The sequence below is a fragment of the Bombina bombina genome, chromosome 4 (assembly GCF_027579735.1).
Source record: "Bombina bombina isolate aBomBom1 chromosome 4, aBomBom1.pri, whole genome shotgun sequence".
NCBI lineage: Eukaryota > Metazoa > Chordata > Amphibia > Anura > Bombinatoridae > Bombina > Bombina bombina.
Window position 1 is genome coordinate 940,662,327 of NC_069502.1, and position 15,845 is coordinate 940,678,171.

At 36.7% G+C, this 15,845-nt stretch overlaps 1 protein-coding gene across 1 annotated transcript in view; it reads right to left on the reverse strand.

Moving 5' to 3' along the window:
• The window catches only part of ARHGEF33 (Rho guanine nucleotide exchange factor 33), a 228,143-nt gene that overhangs the window by 115,563 nt on the left and 96,735 nt on the right, over nucleotides 1-15,845 (reverse strand). The gene's annotated exons all lie outside the window — the stretch shown is intronic.

Sequence of the window (15,845 nt, forward strand, 5' to 3'; positions counted from 1 at the left end):
CGTAGTGCAAATTAGTGTAGAGGTACCTTAATCTGTCCTTTTTTGCAACCGCTGATATTCTTCACTGTGAGGGATTCACAGACTGTTTGTTCCTGGTGCTTCTGATAAGTCACCTGACCTTCTCTTTGATTTAGAGGTCAGGGGTGATGATCCGTTCTGGTGATGTAGTTATCCTTTTTTTTGTTTTCCTTTCTTCTTGTAGCCCAAATATTGTTTTCATCTGGGTTCCCTCAGACTTCTTAAGGTTTGAAGAAATCTTTGGTCAGTGTTTAGCAGTAACACCGTATTCCCTGAAGTTACCAAAGGTAGATTTTAACTTGCAGGGTCAGGAGAAAAGTTTAAAGTTGCAGGGTCACACAGCTTTGTGACAGTAGTAAATGAAGTTTAGTAGAGTGTAGCAGGTCCCATTCAATGCGTTTGACCCTTGATAAAGCCCAGAAGGGTGAAACGCGTTGAATGGGACCTGCTACACTCTACTAAACTTCATTTACTACTGTCACAAAGCTGTGTGACCCTGCAACTTTAAACTTTTCTTCTGACCCTGCAAGTTAAAATCTACCTTTGGTAACTTCAGGGAATACGGTGTTACTGCTAAACACTGACCAAAGATTTCTTCAAACCTTAAAGGGCCACTAACCCAAAATCTTTCTTTCATGATTCAGATAGAGAATAGAAATTTAAACAACATTTACAATTTACTTCCATTATTTATTTTGCTTCATTTTTTAAATATCCTTAGTTGAAGAAAAAACAATGCACATGGTGAGCCAATCACACGAGGCTTCTATGTGCAGCAACCAATCAGCAGATAGTGAGCATATCTAGATATGCTTTTCATTAAAGAATATCAAGAGAATAAAACAAATTAGATAATAGAATTAAATTAGAAAGATGTTTAAAATTGCATTCTCTTTCTAAATCATAAAAGAAAAAATGTGAGTGGCATGTCCCTTTAAGAAGTCTGAGGGAACCCAGATGAAAACAATATTTGGGCTATAAGAAGAAAGGAAAACAAAACAAAAAAAAGGATAACTACATCACCAGAACGGATCATCACCCCTGACCTCTGAATCAAAGAGAAGGTCAGGTGACTTATCAGAAGCACCAGGAACAAACAGTCTGTGAATCCCTCACAGTGAAGAATATCAGCGGTTGCAACCAGGACAGATTAAGGTACCTCTACACTAATTTGCACTACGTTTTTTAAAACACGCAAACTGAACTTTAAAGACATCAAGATATTCATCTGTTAAATTAACCATTTCCATTAACCACGATTGCTTTGGCACCTAAATCAGAATAACGGCTGTTTTTTGCCTTTTTAACTATCCAGCACACTTGAGCCAATTATATGTCCAAGGAAAGTAACTGTGTAACTTTATAACTGTATTTTTTACTGAAGAACTGTAAAGCTGTTAGGACTGATACATTTGTGCCTTTTAAATATTCAATTCACCATTTATCTTAGAAATTTGTTGCTTGCCATATGTTATCTATAGAATTCATTCCTTTATACCTGGAATTCTAGGATTATATGGTTCTAGTCTGTTTTTATAAGTGTTGTATAAGGGAGACGTCCCTTTATTAATTAGGAAAAGCATTTGCTGTTGTTTTTATGTGTTATAAGAATTTTTAAATAAACTAGATTGTATAAAACATAAATTAGATTGGTATCATCATTTCCTAGCTTTTTTTAGCGCTGCTAAATAAACCCCATTTTTTCTTCTTATCCACCATTTAGTTCTCTTTGAGGGAAGAACTTTTTTAGCAGCAGGAATCCACCTTTAGGCGCTCCTATCACACTACACATAAAGTTTTTGAGACAGTGACATCTGAGGGATCGGATATCATGCGCATTCAGAAGTGGTTTTCAGCCTTGCCCTTTACGCACCAAGATTTGACCGGATTCCTTGAATCTTTTAATTATATTGTGCACTGTAAAAGGTGAAATGCCCAAAATCCTACCAATTTGCCTTTGGGGAATGTTGTTCTTAAAGTGTTGGATTATTCGCTAAAGCATCTGTTGGCAGATTGCCGAGCCTCGACCCATCCTTGCTCTTGAAGGACTAGGCCTTTTTTGGAGGCTCCTTATCAAATTACTCTTTTTGTTTGTTTTTTTGCATTTTCTATACTGTCCCAACTTTTTTGGAATGGGGGTTTGTAGTTCATATGCCCAGGAGGCCTACTATAGATAATAGCCCAGAAATTACTCTGAGCCCTCTGCAACCATATCCTAAGCGCAACTAAGAAACAGCTCTGTAGAAATCAGGAAATTGGTAAGAGAGTGGGGAACACTTAAAAAAAAGTGGCTTGGCGAATAATGTTAGCCATTTCTAATAAAATCAGCTATTTAATTAGAAAAAAAAATGTCTTAAACAGCCATAATGGTCGAAACATTACATGCTCTACCCTCGATCCTGCAAAGCAGTTAAACACATGGTAGAAGTACCTCTCAGGACCCACAAAGCACTGCTGGTCCCAAGTGGAAAACAGAGCTGATTCAATTGCATGACTCAAAGTTAGTGAGCAGGGGGAGCACTTTAAAAAGTTAATTCTGCAGCTGATAGAAATCACATTACACTGCTTTCTGCGTATAGCATCTTACAATCGCCAATATTTTCGTATGTATGTGTTTTTGTTTTATGGTTAAAAGTATTTAAAGAGTGTATTGAGAAAAACTCGCCACTTTTTAGTTGGAGAGAAAAAAACTATGGGAGCTGTATTGCGAAAATCTTTACAGAATTACGTTGAGATTAGAGACACAATTTCATATACACTCATGAAATGCCCATGTTCAGTCCATTTTCAGTCCATTTCAGTCCATGTTCAGTCCATTTTACGAAAAAACAACAATTACGCTTTGTATTTTGTACTTAAAAGCACAAATTTCGAAGTGATTTTTGTACATCCCATGCACTTAAATTATGATTTATGCTGTTCATATTTAATACAATTTATTTCTGACTAATTTACTAAACAAATTTTACGTTTTTGATAAAATACGATTTGCTGTGAAGAATTTTGTTAAGTTTTTTTGATGCACCTACAATATTTCCTGCTTAGTTTTGTGAACGGTTCAATTATTTGTTTCGTGAAATTTTTAACATATGAATTTTATGGTTCACTTTTGTAATTTATACATCTTCTCCCCATACGAAAATGCAATATACCCCCCTAGCGAGACACTCAGTTTCAGGATAAAAAGGGAAATAGAAGGACTGATGAACATTCTTTAATAATCTTGCCAGCCCAGAGACCTTTAGATCATCAGGCCCTTAGTATTCTAGAGGTGTAATCAAGCATTATATAGGCAGGGTCAGGTGTGCCAAGGATGGAATCAGGGTGGTCTGAATAAGGTCAGACAGTACCCTAATTTCAGTTTAAGGAACTGAATCTAGCAGGAGAAACAGTACGGCAGCACCCCCAAAACAGAACTGTTCTGTAAAATATGTGATGGTTGGGAGCTCTGTATATTTTATAAAGATAATAACAGACCCGTACCAATCTGAAAAATGTAAATCCATGTGTAACAATTTGTAGACATGCATTTTGGCATTCATTCACTAAACAAATGCCGAATGTGGCTTTCTGCTCATTTTGGCACTGGATATATTTGTAAAAAAAAGTGCAACATACAAATATCTGGATTTGCACAGATATTTGTGTATTGCACCTTTTTACAAAAGAACTGAATACCGCAGACCACTACCATTTTTGTTATTTGTTTAGTGAACAAATGCCCGAAAAGAACAATTTGTACCCTGAGATTAAAAAATGCAAAATGTCATTCAATTTCAATTTACAGTTCCATACATAAAGACACCTGAAATTCAGGCTTTAGAATGGAAGCTTCAATCAACTTTAAATTATTAACTTGTTCTTCCCTGGTGATTCATGAGACAATATTCTTTGACCACTAAAAAAAAGTCACAATGGTCATCAGTGTACTATAAATGAAAAAAATATTAATTTCCCATAAAGTAGCAAATCAGTACATATGTGGAAATAATTTATTTCCAAATATATGCAAGAAAAAAAAACCATATCTGCTTTGGTAGCTAAAATAAATTTCTAGCCTTAGAGATACAAGACAAGCTTGTACATAAAATATTAACTTGTATACAAGCTGAAAACTCAGTCATATAAATTATTGACATCTAGAAGTCCTGAAGTATGCTTTATAATAGGAAATATAACAATTTGATTGTTTTAAGTTAGAATGAGATAAGGTACAGAATTTCATTCTTGTGGTGACATCATATTCAGGACCTAGTTGATGTATACTGACTTCCTGGAGTAAGCATCCCTCCTCTTGTTGGTTCAGTCGTGTTTATACTATTTAAAGTAATAAGATAAAGGTTTCAGTTTTGCTGCAAATGAAGAGTGTATTATGCAGAGATGAAGAAATTTGACCCCTTTGAGTGTATTGTGCTTATTACTACAAGTGTCTAGGTTATCCTTTCGGGGGTCTCATCATACAGACATTCCTATATCTATTCTCAGCCCCCAAGGGATATATGGACTTTAGTTATGTTAACTGGAGTGCACTCTGATTCAGGATAACCAGAACAGATGAGGGGGCAATGTCAAGTGAGTAGCCATGATATTGTTGTCAAATCCAAGGTTTTATGCATTTTTCAGTAAAGCTAAATAGTGAGTATGGATTGTGTAGCAGCCACAATGTCAAATACAGCAGGTCAGGTCACTTAATCTTTTTTATTGGATTTTCCACATTACTGCTCAGTGTTTGCCTCTATATTTCCAGTTTTATGTTTGTTTACTTTACATTGTGCTGCCATATTTGCATTTTTATTGTTTCAGACAAGAACCAATGATAATGCACACATTTTGCGTCACAGTTTTGACACACCCAGTTTGCATGACATTTTCACAGCAAATTTGTATCTGTCTATCCTCATTGTGTCAATTTGGCGTTACTTGCATGCGCTAAATATTCCTATCTTGGGGCTGCTATTAAAGTTAGGAAGGACATCAGCCCAGGTATTACACTGTTGACTTGATTAATTTATGTTTGTTGCATTAGGGAGCAACGTTCTCCTTCACTGCTTCTGCTGCCTCTTTCTGCTGCAGTACCCCTGCAGCTCACATACACACGTTAGATTTGCTAGTACTTATATGAGGGATATCACTGATACCAAACAATTTTTCTTGAGCATATCTCAGAACCATATTAGACTTGAGGATACAACCTTTCATATGGAGGAGGTGAACAAGCTTTTTACAGCTAGGACTTTTGATTTCTTCAAACTAAAAATCTTCAATGGAAGACACTTGCATTTTGCGGTTATTAGTACTGCTATAGGGGTGTCAAACTCAAATTCATCGGGGGCCGCATCAGCAGTTTGGTCACCCTCAAAGGGCCTGCTGCCCCCCCCCAACCCCCCACCCCCTTTGTTTTTAGGCTGTTTTTCAGCCACAATAATTTTTGGTCATGGTATAATGTGACTTTTTTAAGATTAGGACACAAGGAAGGAACAATTATTTCTAATGTTGTTAAAGTTCACAACTTTTTCACATTCACACACATATGTACGCACACACACACAGAAACATACATTCACACATTTACACACACACAAAAAACATACATTCACACTGTCACATTAACACACACACACACATTTACACACACATACACATATTTTCACACACAAACATACCTTTACACACAAACACACATATTTACACACACAGACATATAAATTCACAGATACACACACAAACATACATTCACACATTTACACACACACACACACACACACAAACATACATTCACAGATTTACACACAAACATACATTCACACATTTACACACAAACATACATTCACACATTTACATACAAACACACATTTACACACAAACACACATACACATATTTACAAACACATACTTACACACACAAACATACATTCACACATTTACACACACACAAAAACTTTATTACTGCTCTGATTTAGGTGGGCAATAAACTAATGATAATGCAGTGTGAATATGTTTTCCCATGCATGCAAGCATAACAGGCAGGGATAAGGTTAATAAAATCTGTGCAGACTACAAATCAGTCACAGACAGTACAAGTGTAGGAGCAGACTCCCGAGATAAAGATTTGATTTATTACCTGGGGAAGGCTGAGAGCAGAATAAGACAATCTGCAGAAACAGAGCCTCAGAACGGCTGTTTACTTAGAATTGTCCTGCTGACATATTATTTAAAAAAAAACATGTTTTTCTTACCAGCCTCGCTGTGTGCCTGCTGCTGCCTCTCTGGTCTCTGCTGCTAGCCCTTTTCCCGCGCGTGCAGATACATAGGGAAGCTGGGAGGAAGTGATGAGGGAGCAGGAGGTCAGTGTCTTGTTCTCACTCAGTCACTTCCTACCAGCCAGAAGTTTTCCATAAGTTAAATATGTATGTGAAGGCTGGCGACCGGCGACGGCTACACGGGCCACATGACGAGGTCTGGTGGGCCGGATTCGGCCCGCGGGAGAAGCTTTTAAATGAATTGATATCCCTGACACAATAGCAGCTATTGTGTCAGGGATATCAATTCATTTAAAAGCTTCTCCTGTTATTTAGGTTACTGAGGGTTCTACCTCTCCCATATTAGCCCTCATAAGAATTTTTTTTGTGTGGCTACAAAGTCTAGGTTATCACTGCACCCTCTTGTTCTCATGCAGGTTTTGGGATCCCTAGTACAAGCCATACACTTTTCTCTGATCCTTACTCCTCTCATTACTATAGGAATCTAAGAAATGTGGGAAGTTCTTTACTTTGTAGCTTTGATCAGGTTAAATACTTGTTAAAGCCATTTTATTTAGTTCTGTGTCTCTAAGAGGTTACACTCTAGTGATATTTTTCTAAGTTAAGGCTAAGGCAGCTTGAGTGTATCCTATATCTTCTATGGTTTCAAATTTTATTTCTGAATAGTGTAAACCAGTTCCTAGGTTCTATCCGTCATCCATGTTAATGTTTATCCATTTCCACTTTCTGAAATGCAAAATAGAAAACACATTTATTTTCTGGATATCCAAAAATGTATCCCCTTAATGTGTTTACAATGATTTGTTATACCAGCTGCAGAGTATAAAATGTATCGAACATTGTTCATTTATGTTTATTTTTGTATATGAAATAGATGCCTCTGCTAATTAAATCCACATTCCAAAGGAAAGGGCTGATCTTGCAGGAAGAGCAGATCTCGTTAGATTATCTCTATTTACATAAAATCCTCCTTATCTTATCTCTCTATACATAGTGAGATCAATACTTAAAGAAAACAATGGAAGAACATTTTATTATCTCTCTGTCCCACCACCCACTGGGTAAAGGTAAAGGAGCTATTTGTAAACAATTTAATACATTCCAGCAGGTAAAATAGGTCATTGTGAACACATTAAAGGGGAAGAAAAAAAATACAGTAAACTGTCCCTTTAAGAATTTAAACTCTGTTTCATTGTTTGGGTTTATTCTGACAATATGATTATTGTAGCTTATATAGCAGAATAGTTTGCATTCTCACTTGTGACCAATTAAAGGGATAGTCTAGTCAAAATTAAACTTTCACGATTCAGATAGAACATGCAATTTTAAGCAACTTTCTAATTTACTCCTATTATTTTTCTTCGTTCTCTTGCTATCTTTATTTGAAAAAGCAAGAATTTAAGCCTATGAGCCGGCCCATTTTTGCTTCAGCACCTGGGTAGCACTTTCTGATTGGTGTCTAAATGTAGCCACCAATCAGCAAGCACAAACCAGGTGCTGAACCAAAAATGGACCAGCTCCTATGCTTAAATTCAAATAAAGATAGCAAGAGTACAAAGAAAAATTAATAATAGGAGTAAATTAGAAAGTTGCTTATAATTGCATGCTCTATCTCAATCATGTAAGTTTAATTTTGACTTTACTGTCCCTTTAAGCAATCCACATATCCAGTTCTATATATACATACATGCAAATAAAACACTGTGCCCATCCAAATATAAAAAAACAAAAGTATCAAATAAATTGCATAAAGGATATAGTCCTAAATTAATCCAGTATTGATTTTTGGTTGACCTCAGCCACATGTGTAATGAACGACCTCAAAGGAAAAGGGTAAGTCACATAGTGCAGTTTTATCAGACAGTTGAAAACATGTTAAAAGCCATACTCACTTTGCTGAGAGCTATACTGGACTTTAGCTCTCAGTTAAAGAGCTTCAGTTTCCACTTCTGTGGTACAAGAAATATGCAGTGAGTAGATTCAGTAAAAAGCATAATTAATACTTGCCTGATAAATTATTTTCTTTCCTGGTATGGAGAGTCCACGAATCCATTCAATTAATAGTGGGAATTAAACTCCTGGCCACCAGGTAGAGGCAAAGAACACCTGAGCAAAGCTTCAAGTATCCTCCCATTACCCACAATCTCCAGTCATTGAGCAGAGGAATTATGGAAAGAGAAGAAGACACAAAGGGTATAGAGGTTTAGAAAAATGACAAAAAGCCGTCTTAAAATAAGGGCGGGTTGTGGACACTCCATGCCAGGAAAGAAAATAATTTATCAGGTAAGTATAAATGATGTTTTCTTTCCAATGACATGGAGAGTCCACAAATCCATTCAATTACTAGTGGGAACCAATACCAAAGATAGAGTCCACAGAATGGAAGGGAGGGATACACAAAACAGGCGAACCTAAACAGAAGGCACCAACGCTTGAAAACCTTTCCTCCAAAAAGAAGCCTCAGCTGAGGCAAAAACATAAAATTTGCTAAATTTGGAAAATGTATGCAATGATGACCAAGTGTCCGCCTTGCAAATCTGTTCCATAGAAGCATAATTTTTAAAAGCCAAAGAGGAAGCGACAGCCCTAGTGGAGTGAGCTGTAATTTTCTCTGGAGGCTGCTGTCCAGCTGTCTCATAAGCCAATCGAATAATACTTCTCAACCAGAAGGAGAGAGTAGAAGAAGAGGCCCTCTGACCTCTCCGTTTACCAGATAAGACAACAAAAAGAGCAGAAAATTGACAAAAATCTTTCGTAGCCTGTAAATAGAACTTCAAAGCACACACAACATCCAAATTGTGGAACAACCACTCCTTCTTAGAGGAAAGATTAGGACAAAAGGAAAGAACAACAATTTCTTGGTTAATATTGCATTCCAAAACCACCTTAGGTAAAAATCCTAATTTAGTACTGAGAACCGCCTTATCCGCATGAAGAATAAGATCAGGAGAATCACACTGTAGAGCCAAAAGCTCAAAAACTCAACAGGCCTGATTCTAACCAAAGCCTGGACAAAAGATTGAACATCTGGGATAATTGCCAGACGCTTCTGCAGAAGAATCTACAGAGCCGAAATCTGACCCTTTAGGGTCTCTCTTTACATTGTTTACAGATAATCTTGATAATAGGAATTTGTCTGACTTGAATCCTAACCTGTATCCTTGGGAGACTACATCCATTTCCCAAGAATTTGGAACGTTGCGAATCCAAGCCTGCTGAAAAAAGGAAAGCCTGCCCCCTACCTGATCCATAACTGTTTCGGGGGTGGCCCCTTCATGCTGACTTAGCCTCAGCGGAAGGCTTTCTGAATTGCTTACTCTTGTTCCAGGGCTGGCTATCTATCCAAGAAGTCTTGGCTTGCTCAGATTTAGAAGACGAGGAAGATCTCTGCCCCTTGAAGCTATGAAAGGAATGAAAAGTAGATGTCTGACAACCCTTGGGTTTATTCTTCTTATCCTGTGGTAAGAAAACTTCCTTTCTACCAGTAACCATGGAAATGATCTCTTCCAGACCAGGACCAAATAAAGTCTTACCCTTAAAAGGTAGAGACAGAAGCTTGGATTTAGAATTCACATCTGCAGACCAAGACTTTACCCAAAGGGCTCTGCGGGCTAGTATTGCAAAACTAGAAATCTTGGCTCTCAGCCTAACAACTTGCATACTGGTATCACAGATATAAGTATTAGCCAGCCTTAGAGCCTTGATCCTATCCTGGATCTCCTCTATAGTAGTCTCCTCTGAAATTAGATCAGACAAATAGTCACACCAATAAGAGGCTGCACCAGCAACTGTCGCAATACTAGCAATTGGTTGCCACTGCAAACCATGATGAAGAAACATCTTTCTTAAATAACCCTCCAGTTTCTTATCCATACTTATCCTCGCTAGATAACTGTGAAAGACTAACCAAATCTGTCTTGGTGGAATCAGAACCCATAGAAATGTTCTTAGATTTCCTCTTCATTTTACCAGAACTAGGTAAAGCACTTAGGGCTGCAGAAACTGCAGAAGTCAACTGCGCAGCAAAATCTTTAGGCAAACAAACACTCCCAGAGACTGACTAAGAGGAACCGCAGGGTACTGCATGTGAATCTGTCAACGACTGAGACATGTCAGCAGAAGGCTGAGACAACCCCTGGACAGCATTATCCTGAGAAAAAGAAGGCTCAGATAAGGAATCCTTATCCTTAGATAATAAAACCTTATTAAGGCAAGGGGAACAAAATTGCATAGGAGGTATAACCTGGCATCTGCACAATAAAAACATTTATCAAAAGACAGAGAATGCTTGGGGTTAGCATCCATAGTAAATAAAAAAAACCTTTATTTCCCTTATACTCTAATTTCAATATAAAAAAATAGAATAAAATTCTAAGCATAAATAATTATTAAAACCGGCACCTCTACACCCCAGCCACGCTGGAGAGACTCACCCAACCTGTAACCAGGAATCCAATCCACAACAACAGATAAATCCTGCACATCCTAGAAAGCTGCAAACATCAGAGAGAAGTGACAGGCAGGAAAAATTATCTAATGCCATAAAATCCAGGCTGTCTCCTAGAAAATCCGGCTTCCAAACAGCCGGCTAGAATCAAAATGTTCAGCACTCAGGAAGTAACCGAGCGGTCACATGATCGTAAATTCAAAAGTAAGGTGCGGTCCAACAACTTTTTAAAAAAATAATATTACCCAAACTAAATAAAAGATAAACTTGTGCAAACAAATCCCCATAGCCAAAATAAAAAAAAATGCCTTCACATGACAGAACAGTCCCCAGAACTGCTGCCCAATAAATCCCCAACCTTTCAAATGGATAGTCAGTCCCATTTGGATCCACCTTGTTCTCTAAGTATCCTTTTTTTTCCAAAACAAGGAACTCCTAAGTTCTGCATCCTTCTCACCTAGAAGGTAAAAGCACTTACCTGTGGATCCGCTGTAGGGCAGGTACAGCAAACAGGTGTAACAGAAACCCCACTGACATAGACTTGTAGATAAAAGAAAAAACAGAGTAACCAACCCTGGCTTTCTATATAGGGGTATCAAAAATGGTTGGAAGGTAAGCAAAGACCACCTCGCTGTCTTCCAATTGCTAAAAGCCACCATTACTCTTACTAAAGAGAATTACATGGACACAGCATAACCCCAATTTTTGCTTGCAGGGAAAAGTACCCATTAAAGGATTAACAAACAACTTGATTTCTTCAGACACCTTCTTTGCACATGTTAGGGGTAATATGAACCTGATGGCAGCCATCTTGTTCTTCGCAGCCATCTTGTTCCTCGCAGCCATTTTGTAATGAATAGACTTTATTATACTGGGGTATTATGCAGTGAGAATTATATGCATGTTATGATAATTTCCTTAGCTGTTCGGCCTTGCCAATGTACCCTGGCCCGACGCCCAGAAATAAGATAGAATAAGATAATGTAAACAAGAGGCTTCAGAATCCTTGTTGTCTCCGCAGATGGTAGTTTGTTATGACTCTGTAATTATTGTTATGAGAAACTCATGTTCCAGTTTTTCCTTGTAAATTGCTCTGTATAACTGTGTAAGATGACGCGGTCCTAACGTGTCATCCCCTTAACCCTGTATGTTACTATAAGAAAGGCTTGCACTGTGCAATAAACAGAATTGACTTTCGATCATAATGCTGCGTGGTCTGAGTCATTCTAAGGGGCCCTTATCAGATAATCTACATATGCCTCAGGTGGTACACTAGGCCCCAGGCTTTGGCCTGCGCTGACACCCCCCGTGGGATTATACACCTTACAATTCTTGGTGGCAGTTTGTGGGATTCGCAGTGCGTAAGTATGAGTGCTTTTACCATGCTTTCCTTCTGTGAATCTGAACCTAAATTTAGTTGTTTGTGTTTTTTTAAAAAAAAAAAGAAAAAAAAAAAAAGGTGTAATATATGATAATGATATAAGGTTAAAGGGGTTCCTGTGGTTGAAGCACAGGTTTGCGGAGGTTATAGTCCTGCCGGCAGTTGTGATACCCCTCCAGACAGGTAATCAGTCCTGTGCTGGGACACGACAGGTATTGTGAGTCCTGACGGTGATAAGCGCGCAAGAAATATATGTATGCCAGTTGACGGGGAGCTTTTAAGATAGCTACTCCGGGCGAACTTGGCAGTGAGTGAGTCTCACGTGTGTTGAAGTTTCCCATATTCATTCCCATAATAGAGTTTTGCTACCCACCTGAAGCTCATGTTGATATCTGATGCTTGCTTTGCTTTGATTTGTTTGTGTTTTTGATGCTGTGCGTAGAAAATATTAAGTGGCTATGCATGTTATTATTGTGGCTATTATTGTATTGAGAAAGGGGAACTGCTCATAGATAAGATTGCACAGAGAAAATTACATGTATAAGGTAAAAGAAAAAGAGAGTTAATAGTTTCTGCAAAAGACAGAAATATTTTTTTTAAAACACTGTCAGTAAGTACTGCTGTTTGATAAATAGAGAAATCTCTGTGTTAAAGAATGTAGCAGGCAAAGAAGGGGGGCCACCACTGAGCGCGCACATAGATCAGAATAAAAAAAAAAAAAAAGAGAGAAAAGAAACCTGTTACAGCAGCTCCGTTTGTAAGATTTTTTTTGTTTGCTTGCAGGATATATTGAGATGCATAATGTGTGATGGTCTGTAGGTTCTCACTGTGGTATGAGTGTAACAGATTTGCTTTAAACCAAAAACAGAATGTATTATTTGAAAATGATTATCCCATTCCAGGCAAAAAATGGCCATTTTGCGTGGAATCGGAAAGAAAAAAAATGCATTGTGGACATGGTGAAAAGTTAATCTAGTGTTTTTTGTATATATATATATATATATATATATATATATATATATATATATGTATGTCGTACGCGATGCAATAGATGTTTTTATGCGAAAGAAAAAAAAGGGAGTGAATCTCTGGTATGCGAGATGGAATGAACTTGTGTGTCTGTATCGTAAGAATGTTTCCTTATGTTTCTCTGTTGGGAAATCAGACGTTTTAAGAAGATATTTTGTAATGTTATTTTATATACCTGTATTTTAAAGTCACCAGCATGTTTTAAGTATGTGGTATTCATATGCAGTTTTAGTTTTAAGTGATAATTGTTGTTCGGCATGTAAAGATATGATATTGTTTTTGCAAGTGAAGTAACGGCTTTGAAAGTGCGATGGTGTGTGATTTTTTGTCACGCTCTGGTAAATATGAAACTGTTTCTGGTATGATTAATGGGTTAACGTATGTTGTATTTGTAAGGTCTGTGCACGGCGTGGGTGCACACAATGAAATATATTTATAGGCTGTAATTGAAAGTTTTTCTAAAAGGGCGTCCGTTTTTGTTGCAAGTAAATTAATCTGCAGGTCATGCTACAGTACAGAGGTGAAATTGGTGTGGTAAATCATACAAGCAGCCTAAATTATGGTTAGGATATACATATGTAATTTGCGTGATGAATGGTTAGTCCTTAAAGGGACAGTTCACTGTAACAAGGTGTTGCTATTAATGTATTGTCCATGACTTGTTATACAAGCGGCATATTATCTTATATTTGTCTGGAAAATCAGAGCTCAGTGCGTAGACGGAGCAATAGAAAATTGTCATTTTCTTATTTAAAGAACCAGTGCAATAACCCTGTATTAGTAGTTTGCTAAATATATTTTTAGAGACCTTTCTTTGTATATATTTATTTTAAATTTGCTGTTCAGATAGCAGATATTTTTTTGCAGCATAACTTAATTCTCTCTGTAATGCAAACTGAAGTGATAAGTTGTCTACAATTTTAGTGGAGGGATCCGTGAGACTAGCGGACAGAAAAGAAAAAAAAAAAACGAGAAAAAACAGAGTGAAAATATTTAAAGGGATACAGGAAAACTGGTATAACATCTGAGAATTTAAGGGAATATTTACATAAAAGACGATGAGGTTTACTGTAAGCCTAACACTAGTATATTTCACTGTGTTAGCAGTTTCAATTACAGATTATTTTTAGTTTGGTTAAAATGTCCCTTTAATTAGCCTGCATCCCACTGTGAGTGCGTTCTTATGCTGCTTATGCTTGTTTAGGCTATTTAATGAACGTCAGTATACATTTTGTATTATAAGGATCATTGGGATTAATTTAAAGGGGAAATTGTATTAGTATTCTTTTGTAGAAAGCTTATTTTTGTGTTATATACGGTTGTTATATTTGGCTGGACAACTGCAGAATGGTGAATATCAATTATACACAATATTAAATCCAATAATTTTGTTGTGGTTAAACTAATTAGCATTTATCAAGTTTTAGTGTGAATTTTATATTTTTAAGCAGTAAACAGTGTTTTCTCCTTTAAGTAAAAATGAAACTTTGAGCTTGCCTCACTATCCTTGAGAAAGACTGATAACACTGTGCATGTTTTGGTTTTCTTTAAAAAAAAAAAAGAAAAGAAGTTTCTCTCTTGTGTTTGGCTTTGTTACAGAGAGAACGATTTGTACTGTACATTTAAAGAGGCAGTACTGGTGTTCTATGTTATAAAAAAAATGATAAATATAAATTGCTCACTACAAAGAAACAAGTATTTATATTATATTCTGTCATAGAATATAGCTTAAAAAAATGATAATTTTATTTCTGTGGCTGTCAAACTGTATCTCACAGATATAACTCTTTGTTATTTAAAATAACCCCCACTGCGTTCAATAAATAAATGAGATATTATTTAATGAAGTGATTTCAGTGACACTTTAAAATATATAGTTATTTGGTTATTAACTAGTCTACCACTATTATTGCAATGACTTTGATTGCTGCTTAACAGTTAAGCCGTGGTCTATAAGGTGTCTAGAAATAAACACCCCTAAAACAAATGATGCACAGTTTATCTGATTCTACTGCATTTATATAACTAGCTAATTTATCTGATCACAGTTTTGGTTTTATTTATATGGCTTACGTGTATTTTGTCTCTTGGTGTTGTAATGAGATTTATACAGCCTGTGATAAGAGGCAGTCCTCAAAGGTTTAAACAATTAGCATATAAGCCTACCTATGTTTGGTTTAATCTAGGAAGGTTGGTTAAAATTAAAAGTCCCATCTGAATAATGAATTTTCATTTATCCTAGAATGTCCCTTTAACAGTGGCTACTGTGGTTATCTGATCTTTCCCAAATAAGCGCAATTTTATTTGTGCAATCTGCAACTTAAAAGGACATTCAAGTCAAATTTAAACTTCAAGATTCAGATACAACATGCAATTTTAAACAACTTTCCAATTTACTTCAATTAACAAAATGTGCACAGTCTTTTTATATTTACACTTTTTGAGTCACAAACTCCTACTGAGCATGTGCAAGAATTCACTGCATATACGTATATGGATTTGTGATTGGCTGATGGCTGTCACATGATACAGGGGGAGTGGAAATAGACATAACTTTGCCATTTATTTAACAAAAATCTACTACTCATTTGAAGTTCAGACTAAGTGCTATTGCTTTGTCTTATTATCATGCATTTGTTGATTATGCAAATATACTGCATTGACTGGTCCTTTAAGTTTCTTGGGCATCTGCTGTGATTGCTTTCTTTGT